Consider the following 18,161-nt stretch of genomic DNA (forward strand, 5'->3'; position numbering starts at 1 on the left):
TAATTACAAAACAACTAAAGGAAACTACATTAACTCAAAACTTAACAATCTCCACCTCTAACAATGCCTTGTTCTTATTATACCATATCACAGAGCACTTCAGTGCTCTGCTCCTATAAAGAGGATAAGTGTGTAGCAGGGCACTAAGAGGCCTGCTACTTGTGGAGTAGCAATGAAGAGGCACAGATGCAGGTTGCTAGGGCAACCGGTGGGAGTCAGCTGACTGGAAGGGGCAGGGCCTGGCCCACATATAAACCCCAGGGCTAAGGCCAGGAGAGCAGTTCCCTGCTGGCAGCCAGAGGGGTAGGGACTCTACCGGAGTAAGAACAGAGCTGACCCCAAATGGGTGAGGAGCTGCTGTAAAAGGGGTGTGCTAACCTGAGTGTCAGTGAGGGTACAGCATTGAGCAGGTGTGCCAACCCTGAAACCCAGGGCAGGGGGGCGATGAGAAGCCCCAGAGCAGGGGGGCGGTGACTGATGGAGGCTGGAAAGCCAGAGCACCTGGGGGGCATGGTGAGAGACAAAGGCTGTGGCCAAGACCAAACAATGTCCGGTACATCAGCAAGGCTTGGGGTGTGGTAAAGGGGTGGTTGGAGCCATGCATAGCCCATGAGGCCAAGGTGCACAGAACACCCATTAGCAAAAGAGGGCTAATGTACAGAAGGAAAACCACGTCCAGGGAGACAAAGAGGCAGCCTCCCTATCATATACATTAGACATCAAAGATGTGGTGGGTGAGAATTAAGGGTGCTTTGTAGATGAACTGGATATGGTGAGAGGCACTAAGGAGACAGCACAGACCCCTAGGCCACCCCACCCTGCTAAATTGGTGCATTGACTGGGAACAGCTTGGCCATGCATAAACCACAAGCAGGAATGAACCCATGGGCTAGAATAGAATGACAGATGGTTTGGTAGGAAGGCAGTATTACCACAGCTCACTAGGTCAGGCTGAAGGAAGAATACCCATTGCCCGAAATTTTGGGAGGAAGACTGAGGCCGACCCAGGAGGGTAGGACCCAGATAAGGACCATGCAGACAAGAAACAGGGGAGGCTGGAGACCAGGCAACTTTACCAAGCAAATAAAGAGAGGGAAGTTGGAAGAAGAGGTAAGCCGGTTAGAATGGGAGCTGGAAGTAGCAACGGCCCCAAAAGTACGTGGAGAGGACTGAGTGCAGGAAATGAAAGATAAGATAATGAAGAGCCATACTCAGGCAGTAGAGATGGAAAAGAAGTTCCAGCAGGAGTTGGAAAACATGAAAGTCTATATGGCAGATTACAAGACATTGGGTGAACAAAAGTTGTCCCTGGAAGATGAACTAAAAGCCAGAGAGAGGAAGAACAATCAGTTGTGGACTCAGTTACAGAGTATAGAAGAGGAAAAAGATCAACTTCACAAGCAGGTACAGCCCTTAAAACCCTCCTGGAAAATACCCAGGCTAAAGAAGTAGGGATAAATGCAGAAAAAGAACAGTTACAGATTGAAGTACAAACTAGGCAGAAAGAGATTCAGGGGTTGGAGGCTGAAAATAAGATGCTACAAGAGGCAAATGATCAGATGGCTATAAAAATCCAAGACGTGGGGGAGGTTGAGAGGTCAGAAGAGGAGGTAACGAAGAAGCAGGACAGAAACTTCAAACCATAAACACTGCAGATACAATGCGGGGAAGGGTGAAGGTACTGGAGAATCAACTAGCGGAGTATGTGGTGGCCGCCAAGTCAGAACTCCAGGGGCAATACCAAGAGCTAAAATTATTGAAGGAGGCCTTGAAGGGAGTAGAGATCTTGCTAGAAAATCATCTGGGCTAGGACACTGCAACATCCAGAGCCAGCAAAGTTCCCCAGAGACCTAGGCCCAGAGGATTCAAGAGAGGAGATTACCAGCCTGCCAGGTATGGCCCGAGGATGGGACAGCAAAGTGCCCCAAGGCATCTTGAGTGGGGGGTTGTGTCCCAGGGGCACAGGACCAGAAAAGGGGAAAGCTTCATTCAGAGGCAGACCCCAGACCAGGGTGAAAGAAGGAAAAAAAACTTACCTGTTGCAGAGGTCTGGAGGAGCGTGGAAGCGTGTGGTGGAAAACCGCCCACGTGGTTTGTCAGCCGCGCCTGTACCCTGCTGGGAGAATTATTTAGATCTCAAACCCAGGTAAGGAGCAGCCTCCCTATCATATACATTAGAACTCAAAGATGTGGTGGGTGAGAATTAAGGGTGCTTTGTAGATGAACTGGACACGGTGAGGGGTACTAAGGGGGAGAGCATGGCCCCCTAGGACAACCCATCCTATTTCATACCCCTTTTCACCATTAAAATCCTAATCTCTCTCAAAAATCCCTAATCCAGAAAGGAGTAATTACTTTTACTCTGTCCCTTTGTCCTTTTGGAAGAAACACCACCATACTTCTTTCCTCCATCTCTGCCTTCTCTTTCCCCATCTTGTTCACATCTTGATCCACATAGTAGTTCAATTCAGATATTGTCAACTCCAAACGCTCTCTTCTGGTGAAAGCCAGGCCCTTGAGTGACAGTAATTTTCTCACCTTCCATATTGTTACTGTCACGCAAAATAGCATAGATTTCAGTCTCTAGGGGTGTGTACACATGGTCATTTAATGTGGATTAGTCCAACTTAAACCATGTTAGGGATGCATGTCTACACATGCGCCCCCTTAATGCAGCTTTAAAATGGTGATTTTAGGTGATGTGAGCCTAAATTTGATACCTGCCCAAACCAAGTATTAAATTTAGCAGGATTAGTTCATATGGATTAACACATGTGGAGATGTGTTACTCCGTATTAATGCAGGGAACTTAGTCCTGGATCTGCCCAGCAACTAGGGGGCTGGCTGGAGCCTAGCCCCAGGGCTGCTGGCTAGGTGCCTCTCCTTCCCCAGGGTTCAGCTGCTCCCTATATAATTTGCCACTGTTAGTGGAGTTTTTTTATTGTTGATGGGTGGTAGTTTGTTGAGTGGGAAGGGATGGGAGTGGGTGTTGTGAGGGTAATAAGGTTTTACTGTTTCAACCATGTGCATGTCCAGAGAGTGGTGCTGGGGGTGGACGGGGAGTAAGGGGGTGTGGATTGCAGGGGAGGCAGGCTGGAGTGAGGAGTGCATGAGGAGGGGGTCAGCCAAGGCCTCTCGCGCCAGTGCCCTAGTCTCCACTGGCGGGTGCATGGCTATCCTGGGGCCTGGGCAGGGAGGTGCCTGCTGGGGTCAACAGGGCCATCACCATGGCCAGCTGGAGCATGGGGCTCTGGTCATCACTGGCTGGGGCAGGCTAGAGCAGGAGGGTGCTGGACATCACTGGCAGGGATGGGGGCAAGGGTAGCCCTGGTGCAGAGAGGCAGGGTGGGCAAGGAGGGAGCTGCCATGTGTTGCCCCTGTGCTGGGCACATGGCTCCTGGGCAAGGAAGGGGCTGGCCAGGGATTAGAGGGTTGGGGTCTGTTTCCAAAATACTGGCTCTGGCTTCAGTATGGCTGCCAAGTGCTGGCAGCCATGTGTCTGGAGGCTGAAGCTCCCGCCAGTGGCCATGGGGACACATGGCAGGGCTGAAGTTACCTGGGACTAAAGTTAGTCCCAAGTCCTACCAAGTGTAGACACCTGCCAAAACCCACTTAATCCTCATTAGTTTAGTGTGCATTACATCTAAAATGGCTTAAATTCATGTTCAGACACCCCCTGATGCACCCGGGTGCATCTACATGAGATGCTTTACTGCACATTAGACTAATCTTGTGTGCAGTAAAGCATCACTATCTCCATGTGAGCAGCAATTACTACACAGTAGATGAATCTAATGTACCATTTTCTAGTACCTGTAGATATAGGTACTAGAAATTGCCTTATTAAACTAATATACTGAAACGTACACATCGATGCTGACCAGGAGCGGCTGAGAGAGCTGTCCCCTATACCAGGCAGCTGCCTCCCAGCCACATGGAGATTGGGATGTCCCCTTGGCTGCTGTAGAGGGGCAGGGCAGAGTAGGAGAAGCCCTGAACTGAACTGCTGTATAAGGCGCTAATTTGTTCCCAACGGGCACATGCTCAGATGCATGTGGGGCTACAGTTTAATGTTTTTATTGCATGTGTAGACATATTAATTGCATGTGTAGACGTGCTCTGTGTCTCCAGTCCTTTGGACATAAATCCATACAACACCATTTCAAGTTGCAGTTAACGTCAATCACCCTCAACCCCCCCTTCCCCCCCCCAAAAAAACCTGACATACCCCTTCCCATAATCTTGCATAAAAGGGCAGTCCCAAAATACATGTGGTATAGATTCTTCAGCTCCTCTCTCAGGCATACCGCCAATCTTATCAAATCCTATTTATGCTGAATATGCCACATGGGAAGAATATCGTCATCATTCCATATAATCATCCATATGTTTTCTTTTCAATCTGTCACTTCTTTCCACACATTTGCTATCTGTCTTTCCATCAGATCCCCAGCTATTACTATCTTATCTTCCTTTATCATATTAATAAAACTTCTTACTGTCTTTCAAGCACTCTAATTCTACTCCCTCAAGTTTATTTACTCTTAAAAAGCTGTCCACCTCACATAATGGGCCAGTGGCTGCCACACCCACAGCTTTTTCCAGATTTTCCCAGGCATGCCCCATCTTCTTAAGTATTCTTCCTGCCAGGTAATGGAAGAAATAGTCTTCCACACCCCCTCCACTGCCTCTTTAGAGAACATACTTATACACAAAGCTTTCCAAACCTGGCATTACCCAGCCTCCTAATTCCCTGGCTTTGCATAGCTCCATTCTGGTGACCCTTTCTTTTACTTCCCCACAAAAAATACATATCTGCCTCTGTACCCTCCTTATCCATTGCCACAATAGTGGATACACTCCTCCCATGTAAAAGATGATTGACAAGAATACTGTTTTCACTGCAGCCAATTTACCCTTGAAAGATAACACTCTACCACTCCATTATCCCAAGGTTCATCTCTCTCCAACTTCTCCCATGCCTTTGTTTCTTTCCCTTTGGCATCCATTGGAATTCCCATGATTTTGATTATACCCACTGCCACCCACAGCCTGAACTTCCATAAATTCTCCACACCCATCCATGTAATTTTCATTTTATTTAACTTTGCCCCTATGTAACAGAAAGCCAGAGGCTCCTATTACTTTAAGAAGAAAAAGTGCAGCTAGAGAGACCAGGCAATGGAAAAGCCCTGCTCCCCAGATAGGGAGAAGCTTATCTGGGTAAAGAGTGGCACCTCCTGTTAGTCAGGAAATTTCTGCCTTGGCCCCCATTGTTCTAGGTGATGAAAAAAGACATAGCAAAAGGCAGCCTTAGTACTAAAAAGCTTCTAGCTTAAAATCAATAAAATCTTAAAAACTAAACAGACTACCATGGTGGGAGAAAAAATAGCACTGATATCCCCATTTTTCAGGGATAGGAAGATAAAGGCATAGAGATAGAGGAAATTGCCCAAGGCCACAATGTGAATCTACAACACAAGAGGAAATTTAGATTTTCCTAATTCTAGAAAACACCTCAATTGCAAACCTTTTTTCCTCTCCTTATACAACTAAAACAAAGGTAACTGACTTTTTTTTTTTCATGTGTGAAACTGTTTGTAGTACTAGACCCCAACACAGCTCAAATTTCAAATCTGAAGTGTGATAATTCAACATATAGCTTCCAATTCTTTTCCCCTTAATCATATTTAAAACTTACTTGTAATGACTGCAAAATGTTCAGTTCAGGCTTATAATGGAAACAGATATTACTATAATTCCACAATACACAAAATGACCTAGAAACAAGTTTCTGCTGCCCTCTAACACAAAGTCATACAATTCCATTTTCCCTGATTATATATTAGCTTCATTTAATATAGATTGTAATTGCACCCCGATTTGGCCACCACACTAGTCAGGGATATAAAGGTTTAGTAGTGTATTAGTCATTTGCCCAGAGGAGAAGTCTTTCATAATGAACTGAAAGTATGCAAATTGGGTTTGTGTAGGTTTTTTTCATATTTCTTTACTTGTACTAATGAAATTTATGCAAAACAGCACATAAGCTGATGAGTCTATATGTGCAATGTCACTGAAAGATGCTGTGGGATGTGCTAAGGTAGTGTAAAATAATTTAATGTGTCAACATTTTTTTCCACTTTAACTGACTTGCATAAAGTTATCCTTGCCAAGTGATTGCAAATTAACAGCACAAACCCTAAGGAAAACAGTACAAACTTTCTGCTGTGTTATTTCTGTCTCTCAGGCATTGAACAATATGAACACAATAGCCAAAGAGTGTCTGTATACACTAAACACCAATTCTTCATCCTACTAAAACAGATCATACATATTAGGGATGAGACAGGGGAGAGTCTGTGAAGGACATGACGACTCATACGACTGACAATGGAATAAGGGATACATTTAAGATCAGTTTGGCTCAGAAGCTCGAGAATGAGTGATTGTGCAGCTAAACTTGTCTATCACCTTTAGAGCGCAGGGTCTCATCTGAAGTCCCATGAAATACAGATGGTGCCACGGGACAGGGTCCTTAAGGATGGCCGTGATCTCCCAAGTCTCCTTGACCATGCCAGTTCGGCCTGATGGGCACCCTCAGTTCTTGCCCACCATGTCTTAGATGGAAATATAAAAATAGGGAGGCTGCCTTTAAGTCCACTTGGACACTGTTTGTTGGAATTTCTGAACCTCGTGGGTTCCCAGACCGCTTGTGTGTCCTGTTTCACCATGGGTGTTTTGGGAGGAGCACCCTAGCGTTAGTGGCTATAAGTGTGGCTCCAACTGCCCCTTTACCATGCCCCAAGCCTCACAGATGGTATTGGCATTGTCTTGCCTAGGCCTTGTTGCAAGTCAGCCCCTTGTCCTCTGGGGTCTCTGCACCCCTCAGCGCTGGGCCCTCTGCAGCCCTGTTTCTGTACCCTCTTTGGCATTGGGGTCTGTGCCCCAAAATGCTGTGCCCTCTCTGGTGCCGGGATTCCCACACTGCAGTGGGCCCCCAATGAGGCCTCCTTCCCCAAATAACTTCACCCAAACCACTGGTGTTGTGGAACAACAAACAAAACACAAGCCCCTGGGCTATAACATAATACAAGAGACAAAGACCCCTTTAAAAGCATCAAACTGCATCTCTGGCACTAAGTCTCTAGTGAGCAAGGGTACCTGTGGAGCTCATGGAGCCCTATTAGCCCTGGGTGCAGCATGTTAGGTGGTTGCTGCATTGGGCACTTCCTCCCTGGAGGCTTCTTCCCCTTTGGCTGCCAGCAGGGAACTCACTCAGGAAACTGATGGGCAGAATCCCCCTGGGAGTCCAGTTGGAGTGGGGAGGGAGTCCAGAAAAGCTGACTGTATTTTAAAAAAAACCTTACTGAGGGTGCAGGAACAAACCATCCGAATGTGCAGAAAGACTACCAAGCATTGCAGAAGACTAGTTTGGTTTAGCAGGGAGTTCTTCAGGTGAGCTAAAACACAAAAAAAAGGGAGATTACAAGAAGTGAAAACTTGGACAAATGACTAGGGTGCTGTATAAAAGTACCGGCTCAGGCATCCAGGGGTGAAATCAGGAAGGTTGGAGTTGAAGCTAGCAAAGGATGTGAATATCTTAATCAACAACCTGGAAGATGGGATGGAATGCAGCCTCAGCAAATTCATAGATGACATACCAAGCTGGGGAAAGGAGTAGATACACTGGAGGGTAAGACTAGGATTCAGAGAGACCTAGATAAGTCAGAGGATTGGATCAAAAGAAATCTCATTAGGTTCAATAAGGGCAAGTGCAAAGTCCTGCACTTAGGACAGAACAGTCCTATGCACCAGAAAAGGCTGGGGACTGACAGCAGCTCTGCAGAAAAGGACCTGGGAGTTACAGTGGACAATATGCTGAATATGAGCCAATAGTGTGCCCTCGTTGCCAAGAAGGTTAACAGCATACTGGGCCAGCCGCAACTCGCTCCCCCCTTGGAGAGAGCTCATCAGATTTTGGTCAGGATTGCTTTGTCCTCCCTCGCCGTATCTCTCCTCTCAGCCTTCTCAAAGGACAGGGAGAAGGTGAGAGGGAAGCAAGGAGCAGCACTCCCAAGGCAGCCAAGGGTAATCTGTTCAGCTACCTCTAGGCCTCTGCAGAATCAAATATATTCAAAGAAAGCATCATTGTGGAATAATGTTTTTTCATCCAAATTCAAGAAATTTGTAATACCTCCTTGTTCTACTCTAGGTATTGGCATGTCCTCATCAGATGGGTCTCAGCTAAGCAGGAAGCTGCTAATCAGCCAAGGCCAGGGTTTCAAAAAGCACTCTGTTCCCTATAGAGAGGCCAGAAGTGTTATGCAGCAGATAGCTATCCCCAGACATATTACTGAGGTGCCTGGAGGGGAGGCCAACCAATCTGAAATATGGGCCCTGACCAGGTTTGTGCACAGCCTGGGAAGCTACTGCACTCCCGCCCCTGGCCGGCTGCAAATCGCTCCCCTGCTCCCAGGTCCATGCCCTGAAATCAAGCAGGAACAAGTACAAATCAGAATTTTTTGTTCCTCATCTTAATTTTTTTCATAATAAGTTGAACTACAATCAATTTGATTGAGAAATCACAATAAATACACATTTTTGCTTTACTCAACAATGCCATTGGTAGTCAATTGGTGAATACTTTTTTTTTTTTTTTTAAATACAGTACAGCCACTGCCAGCAAATGCAATATAATAGGATAAAACTCCAATTCACTATATGTTCCCAAGGTCCCTTGAATAATCCCTTGATATGCTATGGATGGATAGATGGATGGAGGGCTGCATGGTGGAGGAGCAAAAGGGAAGGAGGCAGGTAGGTAGCCAGCTTGGTTACTGGCCCTTCCTGGTTACTGGCTGTGTTCCAGCAGTATTTTATTTTTGGTCTATAGGGGATACATGTCCAATGGAAGGTGGGTGTGGTGCTTTTCAGAGTGATGATGACCGTATGACTTGTATGGAGTCTTTTATGGAGCATTACTGGAAAGTTGCAGGGTGGACTGTTATCGGATGGAGGGAAGTCGAGTGCTTGGCCGGTGCAACTGTGCATCAAGAATTGCTTGTAAGAAAAAAAAAGACTAAACAAACCCACCCCCAACACCAAGCACCTTCCAGGGCCTTTAGCAACTCTATAAAGACTTTAGCAATGTATTAAAATCTTCTCCACCAGAACCTGGCTGGGTGGGTGGGTAGGGAAGGGGGAGAGAGGGAGGCAGGCATCCTGCACCCCTTCCTAGTTACTGAACATGTCCCAGCAGGAAGACAGCTGGGTCAAGGGGGGGGGGCAGGCATGGTCCCAAAGGGGCCCCCTCAGGTGGGAGGCCCCAGGCATGGTCTCCTAGGGGCCCCCTCAGGTGGAGATGTATGGCTGGCTGACCCAACTCAGCTGGCTGGCTGAGTCGGGCCATGCTAATCTCTGCTACACTGTAATTTTCAAATCTTTTCTGGCCACAAAGCTTAGGTAGAGAGAGACTTTCTATTTTCTGTTATTCTTATTCATTTACACTAAATTCTGTTATTTAAACTACTTTCTGTTATCCATATTTATTTAAAATCTTCCTTCCTTTTTCAAAGGAGAGAAGAAACTCAAGGAGACAGAGGAGTGGGTGGGTGTCAGAAGACACGTACCACAGTCCAAATTTGCTGGGACATGGCCAGTAGCCAGAAGGAGGACAAGAAGACTATGAAATGGGCCTGTAGAACTTGTGCAACTTCAGCTGATGCACAGGCCAAAGCCAGTGAAGAAAGCTCAGCTTCCTTTGTGGCCAGCAACAATTCCAAGATTACAAGGGTGCAAGAGACAGGTGGGGCAAAGGTGGGTGAGTGAGGCAAAGAGCCTACTACCCAGACCCCAGAGGTCTTGGCCAGCAACCAAGAAGAAAGCCTCTGCAATTCAGAAAAGAAACTCAAGCCTCAGCTTCTGCCGCTGCAATGGTCATAGCTCAGGAGCACAGCTTCCTTTGTGGCCAGTAATGATTCGAAAGTTGCACCTGTAGGTACAACAGACAGGTATATGGAAAAGGTGGGTGAGTGGGGTGAAGAGCCCACAGGCCCGGGCCTACTTCATGGACCTTGGGAGGGAATTTGCCAGAGGTCTTGGCCAGCAATCAAGAAGAAAGCCTCTGCATTTGTGGCCAGCAACAATCCTCTAATTACAATCCCATAATATGCTCATTAGCAACCAGGGCCAGCAACCAGGAAGAGGGCTAGAATAATATGAAATGGATCTGCTAGAGGAGGGCTAGAATAATATGAAATGGAACTTGTGCAACTCTTAACACACTCAAGCTGATGCTCGGGCCAAAGCCTGCGAAGAAAGCCTCCACAATTCAAGCTGTACACAGAAGAGGAGCCTCAGCAGCAACCAGGAGGGGGGCGAGAATACTATGAAATGGACCTGCAGAACTTGTGCAACAATTCAAGTAGACAGAAGAGAAGCCCTAGCAGCACTAGCAGACATAAACAATTAAAATGCCTACCTCCTGGTTCAAGCTCCTCCCTAGGTCCTTCTATTTCCATGGCTGGGCCTTCTGGGTTGTGGAAAAGTACTGAATTCTGAGCCTGATTCTGTGCCAGGAGGAGGGCAAGGCTTTCTTCTCACCCTCATCCTTGGTTGCTGGTCAGACCAAGTGGAGGCTATCTAACATAGGCTCACACTCGCACATTTTCAGTTTCCCTCATTCTGTTACACTATGAGCTACCAAACCCATCATGCAGCACCACCAAAAGAACATGGTGACCCACCTACAGCAACACATGAATTTCTCTACCTCCCCCCACCCGGCTCCCAAAACCCAACCGACACGAACCCAGGATTTGCCTGGTAGTGGCAAGAGGCACATTACAAGAGACTTATCAGGTCCAGCATGTTCTTGGGTCTCGGTAGGAGTAGATGATGTATTGGCCACATGGGTTTCTTCCTGACCCTCCACCTTCTCTGCTTCATTATCTGTCCTAGTCCATGGAATGGGGCTAAGCAGCACTAAGTGTATGGTGACTGATGGTTCTTCCTGCCACTCATGGTTATCAGGGGACAGGCAACAGTCTCTGTACAGCTGAGACATGCTGCTCATGGTCTTACCCTCAGGGGTGGCTGCTGCTGCCTCCTCCTCCTTTTACCCAACCCTGGTACTGAAAGTCTCCATATCCATGTTGTCACCCACATCCTTGGAGAGAATGACAGATAGCTTGTCATAGAAGGGAGCAATTGTGTGACCTGCTCCAGAACAAGCGTTCACATCTTTGGTGCTGTAAAACACTGATCTCAGGGACTGGGTCCAGTCATGACTGTGTCCTCCCACCTGCATGTCTTTTACAATTCTCGACATAAACAAGCTTATTCCTCCTAATTTTCAGCCTGTCTATGATCCTTTGCTCCAATCAAAAGTTGATTAAGTCCTCCAGTTCTTCCTGGGTCCAGTTGGGTCCACAGGCGTTAGAGGCATCAGCCTCCTGGGCTGTCGGCTCCATACTGCTGGCCTTGGCTTTCTGAGACATGGCAAAGCAGTTCGTGGTCAATAGCACAAGTGATTTGTGAAAGGGGACTGGCAAATTTGGGGCAACACCTTTATACCCAGGCGGTGCTTGTATGAGGGTCTGGGAAAATTCCAAGGATTGTGAAGTCATTATCTGCAAGTGTCAAAACCACCAAAGGTGATGAGGCACCCAGTTTAACAACAAAAAAGCCCTGGTGATGTGGCAAATAAGGCCACTGTACTTTGGGATGGCTGCTCAATGGCCCAGAATGTTGCAAAAACCCGTACCTAACTGCCTGCTTCTGTAAAATAATTTTATTACAGAAGCGCAGCCTGTTTTGCCTAAAGTGGCAAAAGTTTTGAGTAAGCCTACATTACCAGGATAGGAGTAGGCAAAACGTTTTTTGTTTGCAAACTTGATTACATCAGAACACCAGTGGCTGCTAAGCTCAGGATGAAAGGATAAAAAAAAATGTACAAAAGCCCCAATGTCCTGGGGTGCCTGGGTGAAGTGTTGAAAAAGCAGCTACACCCAAGCTCCAGACCATACAACACCCTACAGTCCCTTCCCCCTGCTTAGGGCAGCTGGGTGAGAAGCTGTTGCTGACAGGAGGGGCAAAATGGAGAATGAGGATGAAATAGGTGATGATGGAGAACACCACAGTGAAGAATGCTCTGACATGGAGAATATGAAGGATGTGGGTGAGTAGGAGGAGGAGGAGGTGGCAGTACTGCTTCTGTAAATGCTGTTTACCTGGGGATTACTACTGCAACACTTGAGAAGGATAGGAACTGTGCTAGAATGTTCACTGGCAAGTTTTGTTCCTGAGTTAACAGCTTTAATGACAAGAAGATGATACAGGTACCCAGAGGACTTGAAATACCCAGAGGAAAGCAAAGAAATGGAATTTGACTGGGCTCTGTTGAGAAACCCGAGGAGAACCAGAATCTGCAGAGTGTGGGCCCGCGAGAGCAGCTCAGACTGGTGGGAGTGAATTGTGCTGACACCTTGGAACAACCAGCAGCGGCTGGAGATATTCTGAGTGAAAAGGGAAACGTTCTATCATATCGTCTCGTTGCTGGGGCCACACATCAGGAGGCAGGACACTAACATGTGTCAGGCCATCCCACCAGACAAGCGGATTGCAATGGCCATCATGAAATTGGCCAGCTCATTCAGCCTCCACTACATCATGAAGCAGTTTGGCATTGTTGCCTGCATGGTTGAGCTGGCAACTCACAAGGTATGTCAGCTGCTCAAGGACATCACTGCAAACAAAATTATCTGCCTGGTGAATTCACAGCAAGTCATAGGTGGCTTTAATGAGACAGGGTTCGCAAACTGCGTGGGGGCTTTAGACAGCCCTCACATCCCAGTGCTGTGCCCTACGGGGAGGGAGGGCTTTCACAAACAGGAAAGGATATGCCTTTGTGATCCTGCAAGCTGTGGTGGACTACCAGGGCTGGTTCACGAACATTTATACCAGGAGGACTGGCAGCGTGCATGTGTTCAGAAACTCCCCTCTGCCTGCCCTCAGGGAGAAAGAACACTACGCATCTGGCACGGAGGAGACACTGATCTGTGGTGTCGCCATTCCCCTGGTTATATTAGCAGATGCTGCCTACCCCGTAAAGCCCTGGCTCATGAAGCCTTATGGAGGGAAAGTCACTGACCTGCAGAAGCTGGTTTTTAACTACCCTCTGAGCAGCTGCAGGACAGCCGTGGAATGTGCGTTTAACTGACTGAAAGGAAGATAGAGGGCGTTTAAGTGACAGCTCGAGATGTAGCAAGAAAATATCATGGCCTTTCTAGCAGCAGCCTGCATGCTACACAATATTTGTGAGACTTGTAGAAAGGTTTTCAAGGAGTCACGGGAAGAAGTGCGAAAGTCAGTGGCCAGACAAGAGAGATGGGTCTGGGCAAGAGTAGCAGCACAGGGAGTGAGGAGATATCCTCAAGGAGAGGTCCTTGTCAGATATCCTGGTCTGGCAGCCCTGGTCCATGATTGTTTGGCAGGATACATTGCTGACAACAACACCTAGGAGTGTTTTGTTTTTTCTCTTGGTTATGTTAACATAAATTCATTTACACTTTAAGTCTGTGTCTGTCTACAGGGGCATGCAGTGTTACGAATGGGGATGGAGGGGAGGATCGTCAGGGGAAGGGGGAAGAAATCTGAACTGGGCTTGGGGTTTGCTGCTTCCAGACTATGAGTGGTTTGGGGGAGGGGAGCATTACACACTGTAACCCACATCTGAATGAGCTCCCCCCACGTAGGTCAGAAGTTTAACTATTATAGCTCTTGGTGGGTTAGCTGGGTGAGGGACCAAGCCGAACAGCAACCCACATTTTCAAAAAAATTAAGAAAACATTTATAAAACAATTCACTACACACCTCCAGAAGCCATGTGTGGCACTACACAAACAGATTGACAGCATACCTGTGCAGGGACTGGGAGGGTTCCAATGGGATCCCCCCATTGGAAACTGTACAAAGATCAATGAGTTCAGAAATGCTGGAAAAAGTAGTAAAAAAATCAGAAGAGCTCACCACCACCACCATCAACAGCGAGCACCAATCAACCAGGTGGCAACAAACACCCATCTACCTGCTACTCTAAACCCTGAATATTTTATATCATAGCAGTTATAGTAAATAAAAGAACCCCCCCGCCCCACATATTTATAATGTGGTGGGATGGGAAGGATTCACATGGCTTGTCTTTGGGATCAGGATGGGGTCTTTGGGATCGCATACTGATGGAGAGAGACCAGACTAACTGAGCATAGGTGGGTGCAAGTGACAAGGATTTGGGGGTGACTGTGCCCAGGGGAGACTCCCAGTAAGAGTCAGGACTGCCCAGTGAGAGTCCAGGGGCAGGGACTGAGGAGGTCGTGTGGTTTATATGCGCCTCCTGCTTTAATACATTAGGAAAGACATTACAGGGGGTAAATTGGTATCTGACTTCCCCTACTGAAATCTACAGGGATTCACACATGAGGCTTAACTCGCCTGAAAGCACCGTTCATGTAAACACAAATGCTATGTCATGCAAACACAAAACACACTGCACCAGAAAAAAGCCGCATTAAAAATTTCAGGCGCTCTACATGAATGCCTGTGTCATCTACATACACTGCAGAGTTCTCTGCATTCCTAATGAACTCGTAACTCTTACGAGCTTTCAATGGAAAGGGTCTCTTCAGACCTCTTCATTAGAGTGCTTCATTCCATCACAGGGATGACTCATGCTTCACATTTGCCAGCCTTTAGGACTACTCGCCTTGCTAAATGCCAGTATGTTGCTTCACAAGTTTAGTGCTCCCTTTGCATGTACAGATCTGTGGGATCTGGCACATTATCTGCTTTGCAAACAAGCAAAAAAGACTGGGTTGACAGGCAAGCTGAAACCTGAAGATGTCCACCAATTTGCCTGGCCTGAGGTTCAAGGCATGATTCATACTCTGATATGAGGTTTCTTTTTCTCTCTCATGGTTTTGACTCCTTAGCAGCCATGAAAAAAGGTCTTTTACTCTTGACTAATAATCCTTAAATGCATTGGACACCAGAAGCTAAACCGACATCTTTAGATTTTGTTTATTTGGATTCTTACTAAATAGTTTTTCCTTAGATTTTTAACAGAAGATTTACTGTTGTTTAAAAATGATCATGTTTCCCAATTAATCATATGTCAGTTCACCTTTGTCTAGCTGGCAGTATACAAATTTGGAAATCTCTTGTCAATATATGGACACACAGTGTAACAGTGATTAGCTGCAAGTTATTCTGAGGAAATGGCAGCAAAACCTTGGTCCAACAAAGCACTAACAGAAATATTTAAGTGCAGTGGAACTCCATATAAGCTTAAGAATAAGCACACCCTTAGAACTAGACACATGCTTTAGTGAACTTGGAGCAGGGGATCTAAATTATTCACCCAACAACAAGTTTGATGCAGAACCTTCAACCATAGGCGACTGGTAGGAGGTGAATGGGGGTGCATGTGCTCCCCTGAAGGGGCCAGTGCCCCCCCTGATGGCCAACATTGATCCCATCAGTAGGGCTGGTACCCCCCCCAGATTCAAGAGGCACCAGTCACTCATGCCTTGAGCTATTTCTCTTGGTATGCTGATATCTTCAACGCAAGAACATCTTACATTCTGAAAATCTGTACCTTTTATATTGAAATAGCTGTATTCTTGACATTTTTCTCACGTAGCAAAACAATCTATGCAGACACAGAAGCCAACAATTCACAGTTTGCCAGAACCATCTTTTCCCCTAAATGCAAAAGCATATTTTTAAAATTTCATTTTGAATTTGGCAAAACATTCTCCCACCCCTAACACATGTCCTTGACACAATGATATTACTGAAGGAAGTCATGTACCATGATTCATAATGGAAAAATAAAACCTTAGGTTTGCATGCAACTTAAATTATAGGCCTGTTCCTGAATATGCTCCATGCATAAAACTCCAAGGAATCTAAGGTTTAATCTGGTTGAAATTTACCTAGAAAGGAAAGGAAGAAACTTTCATTATTTACCATGAGTACTGTAGCTGGATGTACACCTTGGAAGTGATACACCTTAAATTGATCTTTCCTTATTTTCACAAAGCTAGAAGCAGAAATGATTTCTGTTTCATGCTAGCATGCTTTTGTGGTACTATTTCAATTTTTGCTTGTTTAGGTCAAACATCTACAGTATATTTGATATAAAAAAAAAAAATACACAGGGTAAAGGAAAGAACCCATTTCAAAGAGAAAAAAACAGAACCATGGATCTGATCTGGTTGTATAGTCAATGACTAACATTCCATTGATTTGGAGCAACTGAAGTGTCTATTAAAGTGCTATGCATTACTGCAGCAATATTTTAAATCTTTTGTATACTCCTCTTACCAACATAAGGTATGCATTTTAAGGCACTGATTTTTAAGCAAAACTCACTATTGAAATCAATAGGGAACTCTGCTTATGAACTGATGGTGTGAAATAATACAAACAAATAAGAAGCTCAGCAATAAATGATGATCTCATAGGAGTTTTTCCTTTAGGAACAAAATATGTATTTTGGAGAATATTTGCAGCTAAAATTTGGCTCCTGTTACATGTCAAAACTCATCTGTCAGTAAGTGTTTATTCCTGAATTATAGATTTATGACTGATCCACACAAACCAGAGATTTTTTTTATTTAAAAAAAAAAAACCAACTCCCCCCACCAGAACAGTTCAATGATGGGTCACAGTTTTCTGAAACCATACGTAGGTTTACGTTTTTCAACGTTTGTTTTTCCTAATCCAAAATACAGTACTTCATAAAAAACCATCATAAACTATACATTTTTCTTTCATGTTTAATCTTAAGAGTATGTCAGTATATTCTTTTTTAATTCAATGATTAGGAAAATACCAAAATCATTTGGGAAAACTTACTGAGTGCCCAACAGTTCTCCTAAACAATCTTGTCTAATAAAGATAATTTCATCAAGGAGACAACTTTCAATTTTGAGCCTCCAAGTTGGATATTAAATAATGATCTTTAAAGGATGGTAGTATATGGCAGAGTAGAACTCTTGTGATACATCAGGAAATTACAAAAATGAGAGAAGAAAACGGTGAAAGCAAATCAAGTAACCCAGATCCATGTTTGTTCCCTTCAGTATTTGTCATGACTCTTTTTTCTCTTAAGTTAAAAAAGATTTTTTTTAAGACTCCTGTTTAATGGCGTTTGAAATGTACATTCTATATATTAGTATGCTTTGGGACAGAACATGTAACACAAATTCTCAGGATTCATCCCTGCAGTCTGGCTTGTTTTAAGTCTTAACGTAAATCCAATAGCAATGGAAATGCTACAGATTTAAGTCTTTCCAACTAAGAGCAGAATCTGGCCTGTCTTCATCAGCCTTCCAAACAAGGTTTATTCATAAAGAAAGAGGCACAGAATCAGGTCCTAGGGTTGTGCCTACTTTTATTTATATAAATAAAAATGACTATATTAATATGCTTATTTATAACTACCTGCCAAATAAGGTAATAAGCTTTGATACAGGCATAATTTGCATTCGCTAGAGGGCACATCTACACATGCAATTGGTGTGTCTTCACATGTGCCTAGGACCACAGCAGTCAGAGCTGAGGCAGAGCAGTCTCAGGCTGGCAGGGGGTTTGTGGGGTCAGCTGTGGGATTCAGGGTGCCGGCATCAGGTGGCAGAGGGGATGACTGGGGCACAAGGGTGCTAAAGTGTGGGGCTGAGTGACAGGCAGCCCCCGCACTTTTACAGCCTCGTGCCCTAGCCAGCCCTGGTCACCGTTTGCATAAGCATTTTGGCAGAGTTAATTACTCCACTGTAAGACAGTATATTCCCAACAGTACCATCTTACAGCAGAGTTAATATACTGTGCCTTAATACAGGTACTCGTGTAAAGAGTGATGCTTTATTGCAGAACTATTTAGTCAGCTTCTCAGTAAAGCACACATGTAAATCCACCCACTGTGTTGAATACTCTTGTTGAGTTGAGATACACAGGAGATTTACCCCAGTAATTTCCATTTACTCTGCTGAGACTACCTCTCCCAATGATTGCATATTAACTGAAGTTTTATATCGTATGTAGTTGCTTCCACAAAACACATCAGAGTCCTCAGAGTCCTCTTTTATTACTGTAAAATA

The 18,161-nt window shown here is 45.3% G+C and overlaps 1 long non-coding RNA gene across 1 annotated transcript; it reads left to right on the forward strand.

Moving 5' to 3' along the window:
• Positions 1-1,584: 1,584 nt before the first annotated feature.
• On the forward strand, positions 1,585-8,909 carry LOC109323306. The gene is made up of 3 exons (XR_002104605.1): positions 1,585-1,597; positions 1,672-1,678; positions 8,809-8,909. It is a non-coding gene; the product is annotated as an uncharacterized LOC109323306 (long non-coding RNA).
• Positions 8,910-18,161: the final 9,252 nt, after the last annotated feature.

This window comes from Crocodylus porosus, unplaced genomic scaffold (assembly GCF_001723895.1).
Source record: "Crocodylus porosus isolate Cpor-Errol unplaced genomic scaffold, CroPor_comp1, whole genome shotgun sequence".
Classification (NCBI taxonomy): Eukaryota; Metazoa; Chordata; order Crocodylia; family Crocodylidae; genus Crocodylus; species Crocodylus porosus.